This window comes from Pleurodeles waltl, chromosome 12 (assembly GCF_031143425.1).
Source record: "Pleurodeles waltl isolate 20211129_DDA chromosome 12, aPleWal1.hap1.20221129, whole genome shotgun sequence".
Lineage (NCBI taxonomy): Eukaryota > Metazoa > Chordata > Amphibia > Caudata > Salamandridae > Pleurodeles > Pleurodeles waltl.
This window is the reverse complement of record NC_090451.1, coordinates 1,083,256-1,100,058: the sequence shown is the minus strand read 5'-3', so window position 1 is coordinate 1,100,058 and position 16,803 is coordinate 1,083,256. Positions and strand designations below refer to the sequence as shown.

The following is a 16,803-nucleotide window of genomic DNA, read 5'->3' as shown; positions in this document are numbered from 1 at the left end:
CTCCGCAGCAAGTTCAGTATCCATCAGGAATATAGCCCCTGAAAAGTTTGTCAGCATATTATCCTCAATAGTAGACAACTTTTGAATCTTTATGGAGTTCATAATAACTACCACTGAAGAAATTATCGTCCCAAATATGTCTCCTACTACACCAGCAGCAGTCTCTTTCTTATGTCTAGTACGATGTAATTCAGACAATTTTGGTAACCTTTTCAAATCGTCAAGTTGATATATCTTTGGGAAAACTATCCCCAAATAACATGTCCCATACTATCCCTTTGGAAGACGGTAATAAGCATTAAGTCCACATATATAATAAATCCCGGGGATTGCTGGATCCTGTCCATTTAACATGAACGTCCATTTACTCTGAAACAAAAAACACACGCTTACATTCACTCATTCCCACAAACACATTGTCATAGTATGATTTGGTCTTGGATATGCAAAGCTTTCCTACATGTAGTGCGTCTAAAGCTAACTTCCCTTGTTCTCTAATTGTCACTATAACCGTCACTACTAGCAAAGGCCTGTTGCTGTAATCCTTTCTCTAGTTTACCCTTCAATGCCCTTCTTCTCTCTTCCGTGTGATCTAAAAAGCTTTTCTCTACAGGTGTAAGCAAACATGTCAAATTATTGTGGTGTGCATAAGATGTACTAATTGTTAATGTCGCCTGAAAGAATCCTTTAAACTAACTTTATGCTATAGTACTTAGCTACCCCACTCACATCCTCTGTGATAGGCACATTAGAAAACACAAGATCATGATTTGAGTAAAAATATTGAATCTCTTCCTGGTTATAGAATCTGGTTAGTAACAGACTACAACGTATCCCATATGTTAATGACAGTCTATGATAGGTAACCCCCTCTTGTACCGAAACAGGAATCTGTGTACACTCAAAACAATCTTTGCATCCATTGTGTCAACATACTCACTCAGCAAGCGATAGAAAACATCAGTGGATAGTTCCCCTTTCGAGTTAGTTCCCTCATGCAAGTATCTTGTATCCATCTCAAACCTCTCCCAGGCTGTTAGTGCAGGTGGTAGTCTCAGGAATTGTAGCATTGTTAGTCCCACTTTTATCCATTAGTGTCATACTCACAACCACGACCCTAATGAATATTTATTACATGAACCTTTTTTGCAAAAGTATTTGGTTCAAGTAAACTTAAAGTGTTGGGATTCAAGCCCATGGCTCCAGAGAGACTGGAGCCTAAATCTAGCCAGTTTAGCCTGCTCAGCCACGCTACCTGACATCTACAAACTCACAACTATAGTAACTTGGCCAAACACTGTGGACACCCGCTGTGGTGACCTGGCTATGCAGGGTAACGCAGCATTCACCGACAGTTGAGCGAGTTACAGGTGAAAAGCAAAGTATAATAACTGTCTGCATATAATATATGTCTTTCCTTATTTATTCTTCTTCCCCATTGTATGTTTGCTCTCTGCTTTAGAAACGCGAGCTGTCATCACTGCAAGGAAACGTATCACACAGCGTTCTACTGTTTACACTCACTGAACTTTCAGCATCACAGTGACCCCTCTCGTCGCCTCTATAGTTAGACTTCAAGACAGCTGGTTTGTTTACCGATACAATTCTTGTCACCTTAGGTTGTGGTTTTTTAAAATAAGAAGGCTCGGTCCCACTGTCTGGCTACCCTTATATATATACGTCACCACTTTACATAGTCTCACCTCTCGCTATGTGGATCGTAGGTGCAGAAGGCAGAGAGTGAGACACTGATGCAGACAAAATACGTTTGTGAGTTGAAAAATACTGGCAGCAGTGGGATTCGAACCCACGCCTCCAAAAAGACAGGAGCCTTAATCCAGCGCCTTAGACCGCTCGGCCACACTACCCTGTGCAAACCTGTTTCTGTAAGCTTCCTGAAGTGAGATGTTCTGTTGTATAGGGGAGTTGGAGAATAAGGGTGTATAGCCTGTGAAGTGATCCTAGGAAAGTCAACGCCAACAGCAGCAGGCACGTGATACATTTAGTAGGTCAGGATTGGCCCCGGGCCATGGGAGGTGTCAGGGAGCGCCAGTCCTGAGAGTCCGTAGGAAGACAACCCTTACATTGGCGTCCCGCACGCGCTGCTTCTCTTTCTTTAAGGATAAGGAATCAAACTATCTACGTCCCTCAACTTACCAACCCTCCACCTCAGGAAAGATTTTGTGATTCATGAGCAGAACCCGGCTGGCGCTGTTTACAGTAATGCCTAAGAACAGTACTCAACTGAGCGGTGTTTCCAAACTGAGCCGTTGTACTGCCGGAAATACCATGGGATATGTCATATTACTTTCACATAAAATAGGGTTAACCCAGCCCTACCACATACTAAAAACTAATGACGGAACAATAAACCAACGAGGATGGGATTCGAACCCACGCGTGCAGAGCACAATGGATTAGCAGTCCATCGCCTTAACCACTCTGCCACCTCGTCTGCAAAACACCATGTTTCAGGAGTACAAAATATGGTAGCCAAAATGTGTTCTATTAGGTGATAGTTGTCTAAACATAATAAAGAGCATATATTTACAGATTGTTATGGTAACTTGTTGTCTTCAGCTTTGCTCTATACGACCTTGTTGTCCATCCCTACTTCAGCTTGAATTTATATGTTAAATGTAATGTAATCATGAAAATTACACTTTCCAAACGTGTTCTATCCATATGTGATGTACTATCACACTACCCTCAAATGAGCTAAGATTGCTTTAATTCAGTTGTACGTGGATTTAAAGTGCAATATCATACAAATATTGTACTGGTATGGCGCTTTCGAGTCTCTAGGTGTCAGTTATTGGTGGTGTGCTTACATGTCAACATTAGGCAGCAAATAGTACACAATTAAGGAAAACTGCCTTCCCATTTAATGTTCATTGTTCTGCAAAAAGTTTTAAGTAGGAGAAAGTAAAACTTAGTTTATAAAACCACCTAAACTGGGAGTATTGCCGCTACAGCTATGACACTTCAGTTTAAAAACGTACGTGCACCAACAAGAAATATTTTTGCGCTAAATAAATTGCTGTCCGACTACTCACGTAATGCATAAAACTGAGGCAGTCGTAATTACAATACATTGAAGTAATATTTTGGTAGTTTTTGTTGACGATGACTCCGCAGCAAGCGATCAGATTACTTTTTATTAGTGAAGGCGTCAGAGCCTTGATAAGTAAACTTACAAGGAGGCACGCCTAGGTCTATGAACCTTTTAGACCAGGTTCGGGGACTTCCCAGTACGAGATGTCTTTTGACATCACAAATCAATAGATCAATATCTCAACAACAATCGCAATAACTAATCAGCATGCTAATCAATAACCTTTAATGAGAGTCAATAAAGTGAACACACCATGATCTTTCAGTCATGAATAACCACACCAATTTAGTTAAGTGTTAGGATATTTATTTCCCTACTGGTTACAATCTAAAGTCATTTCTGTTAATCTCATCAGCAATTCATCTCATTAGTAACTCTTCAGATTTGCAATTAGAAACGCAATTAATCAATGCATAGAGAATATTCACTCAGTATTAACACATAATTATTAAGAAGCAACTTAGCAAAGTCTCAGTAGTGCATGGTTCAACAAAGCAAGAACTCAGTCATTTGTCTATTTGCGTCAGATTTTAGTGAACACCTTAAATAACCTCGTATTAGCATCAGCATGTTGGGCTTCATGCAACACAATTTAGCAAACACAAATTTGGAAAACATCTAACTATGGCCTCTATCAAAGAGCAGTTGGTACCTAGAAAGAAAAGGCAAACAGACAATTACAATTTTCATCAGATAGTTACCCATCCAACGGATCAGCAAACAGCGTCAGTCTTCGTCCTCGGGACATCAGTCGTTTGCATCATCAGCAAAGAAAGGACAGGGCAAAGTATCAGTATGGCATAGCTAAGGAACAAGAACTTCCCTCATATAGAGGAGAAGTAAGTATCAGGTAAGGAATAAGTAAAGGGTGGTTTAGAGTAACAGGGCGAACAAACGGCAAAGTCTCAAACGAAATGGCCTAAATGGCTCAGTAGAATGGCAAAGAATGGCTTGGAGTGGAATGTCCAATAAATGCCTGAATTCTCCTCGGGTCATGTGGTTAAATCAAAACTGTCTAAATTACTCCTAATTCCTCAATGGATAATCATTGGTGCATCGCCATGTCTGTCCAATAATCTTCACCAGAGTTTTACACAAACCACAGTTCTCATGTCGTTGATTGACCCATGTTATTGACGTTTTCATCGGTTGGAATGTCAGGTAAGAAAAGTTACATTTTACGCTACAGTCAGTAGTTCCATTGTTTTCTCCTACTCCAGGCAGCCTTGCGCCTGTTACAAATTACACTGTTGCATTCAGCAAGAATGTCTCCTTGAGCAAGTAGGGTACCATGAGAAAGAATTTACTACAGCTACACACATCTCTAGCTTCTGGGAAAGTACAGTTTCATGTCCTTCAGGAAAATAGCACATTGCACGTAAGAAAAAGACAGTTTACTATGAGACCAGGCAGCTAGGCACAGACCTTCGCTAAACTAAGGCCTACTGCTTAATGAACAAACTCCTAATACATAACTCCAATTTTGATATTTTAATACAAATTAAAAACATTAGTACATAATTAATTCAGCATTAATAACTTTCATTAGTCTTCGTATACATTGGTAGCCACTCTCCGTGTGCACATTTCAAACGTGTGCATTATTTCTACGTTAACACATTTTTTATGCAGCTTCATTACACAATATATTGTAAGCTTTTCATGTTAATATTAATTTTAAAAGACACACTCCAGCAATCCCTCCTCTGATGACTCTTGTCATCACACAAATCTTCCCTACTAATTTTACATTCTAAAATTCCCTCATATCAATCTCTTCCCTTCTTGGTTTCCCCTTTGATCTTGCCCTGAATAATTTTTCCCTTTGTTTTTCTTCCCTCCTCCTATTATTTTTCGCCATCTTCAATTTTATTCTTTTACTAATTTTACATGCCACCCATGATCCAAATAAGCAATCTATAACAATCAATATCCCCTGTATTATTTTAGACAATATCCCATGCCAAATGTTACTAATCCAATTTCCCACTGAAGCAAATCCTTTCCCAACCTTTTTCCAAACACCTGGTTCTTTCAAATCCTTCAAGTCCGTACTATCCCTAGTCAAGTTAGTAAGCATACTTCTAATCTCATTACTATTATCTGGTATGTAAGCGCAACAATTACACCCATTGAGCAATCTACAAACTCTGCCATTTTTCACTAAAAGAATGTCTAAAGCAAGCCTGTTTTGAAGAGTCATAGCCCCCTCCGCAGCAAGTTCAGTATCCATCAGGAGTATTGCCCCTGAAAAGTTTGTCAGCATGTTATCCTCAATAGTAGACAACTTTTGAATCTTTATGGAGTTCATAATAACTCCCACTGAAGAAATTATCGTCCCAAATATGTCTCCTACTACACCAGCAGCAGTCTCTTTCTTATGTCTAGTACGATGTAATTCAGACAATTTTGGTAACCTTTTCAAATCGTCAAGTTGATATATCTTGGGAAAACTATCCCCAAATAACATGTCCCATACTATCCCTTTGGAAGACGGTAATAAGCATTAAGTCCACATATATAATAAATCCCGGGGATTGCTGGATCCTGTCCATTTAACATGAACGTCCATTTACTCTGAAACAAAAACACACACTTACATTCACTCATTCCCACAAACACATTGTCATAGTATGATTTGGTCTTGGATATGCAAAGCTTTCCTACATGTAGTGCGTCTAAAGCTAACTTCCCTTGTTCTCTAATTGCACTATAACCGTCACTACTAGCAAAGGCCCGTTGCTGTAATCCTTTCTCTAGTTTACCCTTCAATGCCCTTCTTCTCTCTTCCGTGTGATCTAAAAAGCTTTTCTCTACAGGTGTAAGCAAACATGTCAAATTATTGTGGTGTGCATAAGATGTACTAATTGTTAATGTCGCCTGAAAGAATCCTTTAACTAACTTTATGCTATAGTACTTAGCTACCCCACTCACATCCTCTATGATAGGCACATTAGAAAACACAAGATCATGATTTGAGTAAAAATATTGAATCTCTTCCTGGTTATAGAATCTTGTTAGTAACAGACTACAACGTATCCCATATGTTAATGACAGTGTATGATAGGTAACCCCCTCTTGTACCGAAACAGGAATCTGTGTACACACAAAACAATCTTTTGCATCCATTGTGTCAACATACTCACTCAGCAAGCGATAGAAAACATCAGTGGATAGTTCCCCTTTCGAGTTAGTTCCCTCATGCAAGTATCTTGTATCCAGCTCAAACCTCTCCCAGGCTGTTAGTGCAGTGGTAGTCTCAGGAATTGTAGCATTGTTAGTCCACTTTTATCCATTAGTGTCATACTCACAACCACGACCCTTATGAATAATTATTACATGAACCTTTTTGGCAAAAGTATTTGGTTCAAGTAAACTTAAAGTGTTGGGATTCAAGCCCACGGCTCCAGAGAGACTGGAGCCTAAATCTAGCCAGTTTAGCCTGCTCAGCCACACTACCTCACATCTACAAGCTCACAACTATAGTAACTTGGCCAAACACTGTGGACACCCGCTGTGGTGACCTGGCTATGCAGGGTAACGCAGCATTCACCGACAGTTGAGCGAGTTACAGGTGAAAAGCAAAGTATAATAACTGTCTGCATATAATATATGTCTTTCCTTATTTATTCTTCTTCCCCATTGTATGTTTGCTCTCTGCTTTAGAAACGTGAGCTGTCATCACTGCAAGGAAACTTATCACACAGCGTTCTACTGTTTACACTCACTGAACTTTCAGCATCACAGTGACCCCTCTCGTCGCCTCTATAGCTAGACTTCAAGACAGCTGGTTTGTTTACCGGTACAATTCTTGTCACCTTAGGTTGTGGTTTTTTAAAATAAGAAGGCTCGGTCCCACTGTCTGGCTACCCTTATATATATACGTCACCACTTTACATAGTCTCACCTCTCGCTATGTGGATCGTAGGTGCAGAAGGCAGAGAGTGAGACACTGATGCAGACAAAATACGTTCGTGAGTTGCAAAATACTGGCAGCTGTGGGATTCGAACCCACGCCTAAAAAGAGACTGGAGCCTTAATCCAGCGCCTTAGACTGCTCGGCCACACTACCCTGTGCAAACCTGTTTTTGTAAGCTTTCGGAAGTGAGATGTTCTGTTGTATAGGGGAGTTGGAGAATAAAGGTGTATAGCCTGTGAAGTGATCCTAGGAAAGTCAACGCCAACAGCAGCAGGCACGTGATACATTCAGTAGGTCATGATTGGCCCCGGGCCATGGGAGGTGTCAGGGAGTGCCAGTCCTGAGAGTCCGTAGGAAGACAACCCTTACATTGGCGTCCCGCACGCGCTGCTTCTCTTTCTTTGAGGATAAGGAATCAAACTATCTACGTCCCTCAACTTACCAACCCTCGCCTCAGGAAAGATTTTGTGATTCATGAGCAGAACCCGGCTGGCGCTGTTTACAGTAATGCCTAAGCACAGTACTCAACTGAGCGGTGTTTCCAAACTGAGCCGTTGTACTGCCGGAAATACCATGGGATATGTCATTTAACTTTCACATAAAATAGGGTTAACCCAGCCCTACCACATACTAAAAACTAAAGACGGAACAATAAACCAACGAGGATGGGATTCGAACCCACGCATGCAGAGCACAATGGATTAGCAGTCCATCGCCTTAACCACTCGGCCACCTCGTCTTCAAAACACCATGTTTCAGGAGTACAAAATATGGTAGCCAAAATGTGTTCTATTAGGTGATAGTTGTCTAAACATAATAAAGAGCATATATTTACAGATTGTTATGGTAACTTGTTGTCTTCAGCTTTGCTCTATACAACCTTGTTGTCCATCCCTACTTCAGCTTGAATTTATATGTTAAATGTAATGTAATCATGAATATTACACTTTCCAAACGTGTTCTATCCATATGTGATGTACTATCACACTACCCTCAAATGAGCTAAGATTGCTTTAATTCAGTTGTACGTGGATTTAAAGTGCAATATCATACAAATATTGTACTGGTATGGCGCTTTCGAGTCTCTAGGTGTCAGTTATTGGTGGTGTGCTTACATGTCAACATTAGGCAGCAAATAGTACACAATTAAGGAAAACTGCCTTCCCATTTAATGTGCATTGTTCTGCAAAAAGTTTTAAGTAGGAGAAAGTAAAACTTAGTTTATAAAACCACCTAAACTGGGAGTATTGCCGCTACAGCTATGACACTTCAGTTTAAAAACGTACGTGCATCAACAAGAAATATTTTTGCGCTAAATAAATTGCTGTCCGACTACTCACGTAATGCATAAAACTGAGGCAGTCGTAATTACAATACATTGAAGTAATATTTTGGTAGTTTTTGTTGATGGTGACTCCGCAGCAAGCGATCAGATTACTTTTTATTAGTGAAGGTGCGTCAGAGCCTTGATAAGTAAACTTACAAGGAGACACGCCTAGGTCGATGAACCTTTTAGACCAGGTTCGGTGACTTCCCAGTACGAGATGTCTTTTGGCATCACAAATCAATAGATCAATATCTCAACAACAATCGCAATAACTAATCAGCATGCTAATCAATAACCTTTAATGAGAGTCAATAAAGTGAACACACCATGATATTTCAGTCATGAATAACCACCCCAATTTAGTTAAGTGTTAGTATATTTATTTCCCTACTGGTTACAATCTAAAGTCATTTCTGTTAATCTCATCAGCAATTCATCTCATTAGTAACTCTTCAGATTTGCAATTAGAAACGCAATTAATCAATGCATAGAGAATATTCACTCAGTATTAACACATAATTATTAAGAAGCAACTTAGCAAAGTCTCAGTAGTGCATGGTTCAACAAAGCAAGAACTCAGTCATTTGTCTATTTGCGTCAGATTTTAGTGAACACCTTAAATAACCTCGTATTAGCATCAGCATGTTGGGCTTCATGCAAAACAATTTAGCAAACACAAATTTGGAAAACATCTAACTATGGCCTCTATCAAAGAGCAGTTGGTACCTAGAAAGAAAAGGCAAACAGACAATTACAATTTTCATCAGATAGTTACCCATCCAACGGATCCGCAAACAGCGTCAGTCTTCGTCCTCGGGACATCAGTCGTTTGCATCATCAGCAAAGAAAGGACAGGGCAACGTATCAGTATGGCATAGCTAAGGAACAAGAACTTCCCTCATATAGAGGAGAAGTAAGTATCAGGTAAGGAATAAGTAAAGGGTGGTTTAGAGTAACAGGGCGAACAAACAGCAAAGTCTCAAACTAAATGGCCTAAATGGCTCAGTAGAATGGCAAAGAATGGCTTGGAGTGGAATGTCCAATAAATGCCTGATTTCTCCTCGGGTCATGTGGTTAAATCAAAGCTGTCTAATTTACTCCTAATTCCTCAATGGATAATCATTGGTGCATCGCCATCTCTGTCCAATAATCTTCACCAGAGTTTTACACAAACCACAGTTCTCATGTCGTTGATTGGCCCATGTTATTGACGTTTTCATCCGTTGGAATGACAGGTAAGAAAAGTTACATTTTACGCTACAGTCAGTAGTTCCATTGTTTTCTCCTACTCCAGGCAGCCTTGCACCTGTTACAAATTACACTGTTGCATTCAGCAAGAATGTCTCCTTGAGCAAGTAGGGTCCCATGAGAAAGAATTTACTACAGCTACACACATCACTAGCTTCTGGGAAAGTACAGTTTCATGTCCTTCAGGAAAATAGCACATTGTACGTTAGAAAAAGACAGTTTGATATGAGACCAGGCAGCTAGGCACAGACCTTTGCTAAACTAAGGCCTACTGCTTAATGAACAAACTCCTAATACATAACTCCAATTTTGATACGTTAATACAAATTAAAAACATTAGTACATAATTAATTCAGCATTAATAACTTTCATTAGTCTTCGTATACATTGGTAGCCACTCCCGTGGGCACATTTCAAACGTGTGCATTAGTTCTACGTTAACACATTTTTTATGCAGCTTCATTACACAATATATTGTAAGCTTTTCATGTTAATATTAATTTTAAAAGACACACTCCAGCAATCCCTCCTCTGATGACTCTTGTCATCACACAAATCTTCCCTACTAATTTTACATACTAAAATTCCCTCATATCAATCTCTTCCCTTCTTGGTTTCCCCTTTGATCTTGCCCTGAATAATTTTTCCCTTTGTTTTTCTTCCCTCCTCCTATTATTTTTCGCCATCTTCAATTTTATTCTTTTACTAATTTTACATGCCACCCATGATCCAAATAAGCAATCTATAACAATCAATATCCCCTGTATTATTTTAGACAATATCCCATGCCAAATGTTACTAATCCAATTCCCCACTGAAGCAAATCCTTTCCCAACCTTTTTCCAAACACCTGGTTCTTTCAAATCCTTCAAGTCCGTACTATCCCTAGTCAAGTTAGTAAGCATACTTCTAATCTCATTACTATTATCTGGTATGTAAGCGCAACAATTACACCCATTGAGCAATCTACAAACTCTGCCATTTTTCACTAAAAGAATGTCTAAAGCACGCCTGTTTTGAAGAGTCATAGCCCCCTCCGCAGCAAGTTCAGTATCCATCAGGAGTATAGCCCCTGAAAAGTTTGTCAGCATATTATCCTCAATAGTAGACAACTTTTGAATCTTTATGGAGTTCATAATAACTCCCACTGAAGAAATTATCGTCCCAAATATGTCTCCTACTACACCAGCAGCAGTCTCTTTCTTATGTCTAGTACGATGTAATTCAGACAATTTTGGTAACCTTTTCAAATCGTCAAGTTGATATATCTTTGGGAAAACTATCCCCAAATAACATGTCCCATACTATCCCTTTGGAAGACGATAATAAGCATTAGGTCCACATATATAATAAATCCCGGGGATTGCTGGATCCTGTCCATTTAACATGAACGTCCATTTACTCTGAAACAAAAACACACGCTTACATTCACTCATTCCCACAAACACATTGTCATAGTATGATTTGGTCTTGGATATGCAAAGCTTTCCTACATGTAGTGCGTCTAAAGCTAACTTCCCTTGTTCTCTAATTGCACTATAACCGTCACTACTAGCAAAGGCCCGTTGCTGTAATCCTTTCTCTAGTTTACCGTTCAATGCCCTTCTTCTCTCTTCCGTGTGATCTAAAAAGCTTTTCTCTACAGGTGTAAGCAAACATATCAAATTATTGTGGTGTGCATAAGATGTACTAATTGTTAATGTCGCCTGAAAGAATCCTTTAACTAACTTTATACAATAGTACTTAGCTACCCCACTCACATCCTCTATGATAGGCACATTAGAAAACACAAGATCATGATTTGAGTAAAAATATTGAATCTCTTCCTGGTTATAGAATCTTGTTAGTAACAGACTACAACGTATCCCATATGTTAATGACAGTCTATGATAGGTAACCCCCTCTTGTACCGAAACAGGAATCTGTGTACACACAAAACAATCTTTTGCATCCATTGTGTCAACATACTCACTCAGCAAGCGATAGAAAACATCAGTGGATAGTTCCCCTTTCGAGTTAGTTCCCTCATGCAAGTATCTTGTATCCAGCTCAAACCTCTCCCAGGCTGTTAGTGCAGTGGTAGTCTCAGGAATTGTAGCATTGTTAGTCCACTTTTATCCATTAGTGTCATACTCACAACCACGACCCTAATGAATATTTATTACATGAACCTTTTAGGCAAAAGTATTTGGTTCAAGTAAACTTAAAGTGTTGGGATTTAAGCCCACGGCTCCAGAGAGACTGGAGCCTAAATCTAGCCAGTTTAGCCTGCTCAGCCACACTACCTCACATCTACAAGCTCACAACTATAGTAACTTGGCCAAACACTGTGGACACCTGCTGTGGTGACCTGGCTATGCAGGGTAACGCAGCATTCACCGACAGTTGAGCGAGTTACAGGTGAAAAGCAAAGTATAATAACTGTCTGCATATAATATATGTCTTTCCTTATTTATTCTTCTTCCCCATTGTATGTTTGCTCTCTGCTTTAGAAACGCGAGCTGTCATCACTGCAAGGAAACTTATCACACAGCGTTCTACTGTTTACACTCACTGAACTTTCAGCATCACAGTGACCCCTCTCGTCGCCTCTATAGCTAGACTTCAAGACAGCTGGTTTGTTTACCGGTACAATTCTTGTCACCTTAGGTTGTGGTTTTTTAAAATAAGAAGGCTCGGTCCCACTGTCTGGCTACCCTTATATATTTACGTCACCACTTTACATAGTCTCACCTCTCGCTATGTGGATCGTAGGTGCAGAAGGCAGAGAGTGAGACACTGATGCAGACAAAATACGTTTGTGAGTTGAAAAATACTGGCAGCGGTGGGATTCGATCCCACGCCTCCAAAGAGACTGGAGCCTTAATCCAGCGCCTTAGACCGCTCGGCCACACTACCCTGTGCAAACCTGTTTCTGTAAGCTTTCTGAAGTGAGATGTTCTGTTGTATAGGGGAGTTGGAGAATAAGGGTGTATAGCCTGTGAAGTGATCCTAGGAAAGTCAACGCCAACAGCAGCAAACACGTGATATATTCAGTAGGTCAGGATTGGCCCCGGGCCATGGGAGGTGTCAGGGAGTGCCAGTCCTGAGAGTCCGTAGGAAGACAACCCTTACATTGGCGTCCCGCACGCGCTGCTTCTCTTTCTTTAAGGATAAGGAATCAAACTATCTACGTCCCTCAACTTACCAACCCTCCGCCTCAGGAAAGATTTTGTGATTCATGAGCAGAACTCGGCTGGCGCTGTTTACAGTAATGCCTAAGCACAGTACTCAACTGAGCGGTGTTTCCAAACTGAGCCGTTGTACTGCCGGAAATACCATGGGATATGTCATTTAACTTTCACATAAAATAGGGTTAACCCAGCCCTACCACATACTAAAAACTAATGACGGAACAATAAAACGACGAGGATGGGATACGAACCCACGCGTGCAGAGCACAATGGATTAGCAGTCCATTGCCTTAACCACTCTGCCACCTCGTCTTCGAAACACCATGTTTCAGGAGTACAAAATATGGTAGCCAAAATGTGTTCTATTAGGTGATAGTTGTCTAAACATAATAAAGAGCATATATTTACAGATTGTTATCGTAACTTGTTGTCTTCAGCTTTGCTCTATACGACCTTGTTGTCCATCCCTACTTCAGCTTGAATTTATATGTTAAATGTAATGTAATCATGAAAATTACACTTTCCAAACGTGTTCTATCCATATGTGATGTACTATCACACTACCCTCAAATGAGCTAAGATTGCTTTAATTCAGTTGTACGTGGATTTAAAGTGCAATATCATACAAATATTGTACTGGTATGGCGCTTTCGAGTCTCTAGGTGTCAGTTATTGGTGGTGTGCTTACATGTCAACATTAGGCAGCAAATAGTACACAATTAAGGAAAACTGCCTTCCCATTTAATGTGCATTGTTCTGCAAAAAGTTTTAAGTAGGAGAAAGTAAAACTTAGTTTATAAAACCACCTAAACTGGGAGTATTGCCGCTACAGCTATGACACTTCAGTTTAAAAACGTACGTGCACCAACAAGAAATATTTTTGCGCTAAATAAATTGCTGTCCGACTACTCACGTAATGCATAAAACTGAGGCAGTCGTAATTACAATACATTGAAGTAATATTTTGGTAGTTTTTGTTGACGATGACTCCGCAGCAAGCGATCAGATTACTTTTTATTAGTGAAGGCGCGTCAGAGCCTTGATAAGTAAACTTACAAGGAGACACGCCTAGGTCGATGAACCTTTTAAACCAGGTTCGGGGACTTCCCAGTACGAGATGTCTTTTGACATCACAAATCAATAGATCAATATCTCAACAACAATCGCAATAACTAATCAGCATGCTAATCAATAACCTTTAATGAGAGTCAATAAAGTGAACACACCATGATATTTCAGTCATGAATAACCACCCCAATTTAGTTAAGTGTTAGTATATTTATTTCCCTACTGGTTACAATCTAAAGTCATTTCTGTTAATCTCATCAGCAATTCATCTCATTAGTAACTCTTCAGATTTGCAATTAGAAACGCAATTAATCAATGCATAGAGAATATTCCCTCAGTATTAACACATAATTATTAAGAAGCAACTTAGCAAAGTCCCAGTAGTGCATGGTTCAACAAAGCAAGAACTCAGTCATTTGTCTATTTGCGTCAGATTTTAGTGAACACCTTAAATAACCTCGTATTAGAATCAGCATGTTGGGCTTCATGCAAAACAATTTAGCAAACACAAATTTGGAAAACATCTAACTATGGCCTCTATCAAAGAGCAGTTGGTACCTAGAAAGAAAAGGCAAACAGACAATTACAATTTTCATCAGATAGTTACCCATCCAACGGATCAGCAAACAGCGTCAGTCTTCGTCCTCGGGACATCAGTCGTTTGCATCATCAGCAAAGAAAGGACAGGGCAAAGTATCAGTATGGCATAGCTAAGGAACAAGAACTTCCCTCATATAGAGGAGAAGTAAGTATCAGGTAAGGAATAAGTAAAGGGTGGTTTAGAGTAACAGGGCGAACAAACGGCAAAGTCTCAAACTAAATGGCCTAAATGGCTCAGTAGAATGGCAAAGAATGGCTTGGAGTGGAATGTCCAATAAATGCCTGATTTCTCCTCGGGTCATGTGGTTAAATCAAAGCTGTCTAATTTACTCCTAATTCCTCAATGGATAATCATTGGTGCATCGCCATCTCTGTCCAATAATCTTCACCAGAGTTTTACACAAACCACAGTTCTCATGTCGTTGATTGGCCCATGTTATTGACGTTTTCATCGGTTGGAATGACAGGTAAGAAAAGTTACATTTTACGCTACAGTCAGTAGTTCCATTGTTTTCTCCTACTCCAGGCAGCCTTGCACCTGTTACAAATTACACTGTTGCATTCAGCAAGAATGTCTCCTTGATCAAGTAGGGTCCCATGAGAAAGAATTTACTACAGCTACACACATCACTAGCTTCTGGGAAAGTACAGTTTCATGTCCTTCAGGAAAATAGCACATTGTACGTTAGAAAAAGACAGTTTGATATGAGACCAGGCAGCTAGGCACAGACCTTTGCTAAACTAAGGCCTACTGCTTAATGAACAAACTCCTAATACATAACTCCAATTTTGATACGTTAATACAAATTAAAAACATTAGTACATAATTAATTCAGCATTAATAACTTTCATTAGTCTTCGTATACATTGGTAGCCACTCCCCGTGGGCACATTTCAAACGTGTGCATTAGTTCTACGTTAACACATTTTTTATGCAGCTTCATTACACAATATATTGTAAGCTTTTCATGTTAATATTAATTTTAAAAGACACACTCCAACAATCCCTCCTCTGATGACTCTTGTCATCACACAAATCTTCCCTACTAATTTTACATACTAAAATTCCCTCATATCAATCTCTTCCCTTCTTGGTTTCCCCTTTGATCTTGCCCTGAATAATTTTTCCCTTTGTTTTTCTTCCCTCCTCCTATTATTTTTCGCCATCTTCAATTTTATTCTTTTACTATTTTTACATGCCACCCATGATCCAAATAAGCAATCTATAACAATCAATATCCCCTGTATTATTTTAGACAATATCCCATGCCAAATGTTACTAATCCAATTCCCCACTGAAGCAAATCCTTTCCCAACCTTTTTCCAAACACCTGGTTCTTTCAAATCCTTCAAGTCCGTACTATCCCTAGTCAAGTTAGTAAGCATACTTCTAATCTCATTACTATTATCTGGTATGTAAGCGCAACAATTACACCCATTGAGCAATCTACAAACTCTGCCATTTTTCACTAAAAGAATGTCTAAAGCACGCCTGTTTTGAAGAGTCATAGCCCCCTCCGCAGCAAGTTCAGTATCCATCAGGAGTATAGCCCCTGAAAAGTTTGTCAGCATATTATCCTCAATAGTAGACAACTTTTGAATCTTTATGGAGTTCATAATAACTCCCACTGAAGAAATTATCGTCCCAAATATGTCTCCTACTACACCAGCAGCAGTCTCTTTCTTATGTCTAGTACGATGTAATTCAGACAATTTTGGTAACCTTTTCAAATCGTCAAGTTGATATATCTTTGGGAAAACTATCCCCAAATAACATGTCCCATACTATCCCTTTGGAAGACGGTAATAAGCATTAGGTCCACATATATAATAAATCCCGGGGATTGCTGGATCCTGTCCATTTAACATGAACGTCCATTTACTCTGAAACAAAAACACACGCTTACATTCACTCATTCCCACAAACACATTGTCATAGTATGATTTGGTCTTGGATATGCAAAGCTTTCCTACATGTAGTGCGTCTAAAGCTAACTTCCCTTGTTCTCTAATTGCACTATAACCGTCACTACTAGCAAAGGCCCGTTGCTGTAATCCTTTCTCTAGTTTACCCTTCAATGCCCTTCTTCTCTCTTCCGTGTGATCTAAAAAGCTTTTCTCTACAGGTGTAAGCAAACATATCAAATTATTGTGGTGTGCATAAGATGTACTAATTGTTAATGTCGCCTGAAAGAATCCTTTAACTAACTTTATACAATAGTACTTAGCTACCCCACTCACATCCTCTATGATAGGCACATTAGAAAACACAAGATCATGATCTGAGTAAAAATATTGAATCTCTTCCTGGTTATAGAATCTTGTTAGTAACAGACTACAACGTATCCCATAT

General features: G+C 39.5%; 5 non-coding genes across 5 annotated transcripts; all 5 read right to left on the bottom strand.

Annotated features, from left to right (window-relative positions):
- Positions 1-1,786: 1,786 nt before the first annotated feature.
- Positions 1,787-1,868, bottom strand: TRNAL-AAG (transfer RNA leucine (anticodon AAG)). Its single transcript has one exon. It is a non-coding gene; the product is annotated as a tRNA-Leu (tRNA).
- Positions 1,869-2,373: 505 nt separating this feature from the next.
- Positions 2,374-2,455, bottom strand: TRNAS-GCU (transfer RNA serine (anticodon GCU)). The gene has a single exon. It is a non-coding gene; the product is annotated as a tRNA-Ser (tRNA).
- Positions 2,456-7,691: 5,236 nt separating this feature from the next.
- Positions 7,692-7,773, bottom strand: TRNAS-GCU (transfer RNA serine (anticodon GCU)). Its single transcript has one exon. It is a non-coding gene; the product is annotated as a tRNA-Ser (tRNA).
- Positions 7,774-12,425: 4,652 nt separating this feature from the next.
- On the bottom strand, positions 12,426-12,507 carry TRNAL-AAG (transfer RNA leucine (anticodon AAG)). Its single transcript has one exon. It is a non-coding gene; the product is annotated as a tRNA-Leu (tRNA).
- Positions 12,508-13,012: 505 nt separating this feature from the next.
- On the bottom strand, positions 13,013-13,094 carry TRNAS-GCU (transfer RNA serine (anticodon GCU)). Its single transcript has one exon. It is a non-coding gene; the product is annotated as a tRNA-Ser (tRNA).
- Between the last annotated feature and the right edge of the window lie 3,709 nt (positions 13,095-16,803).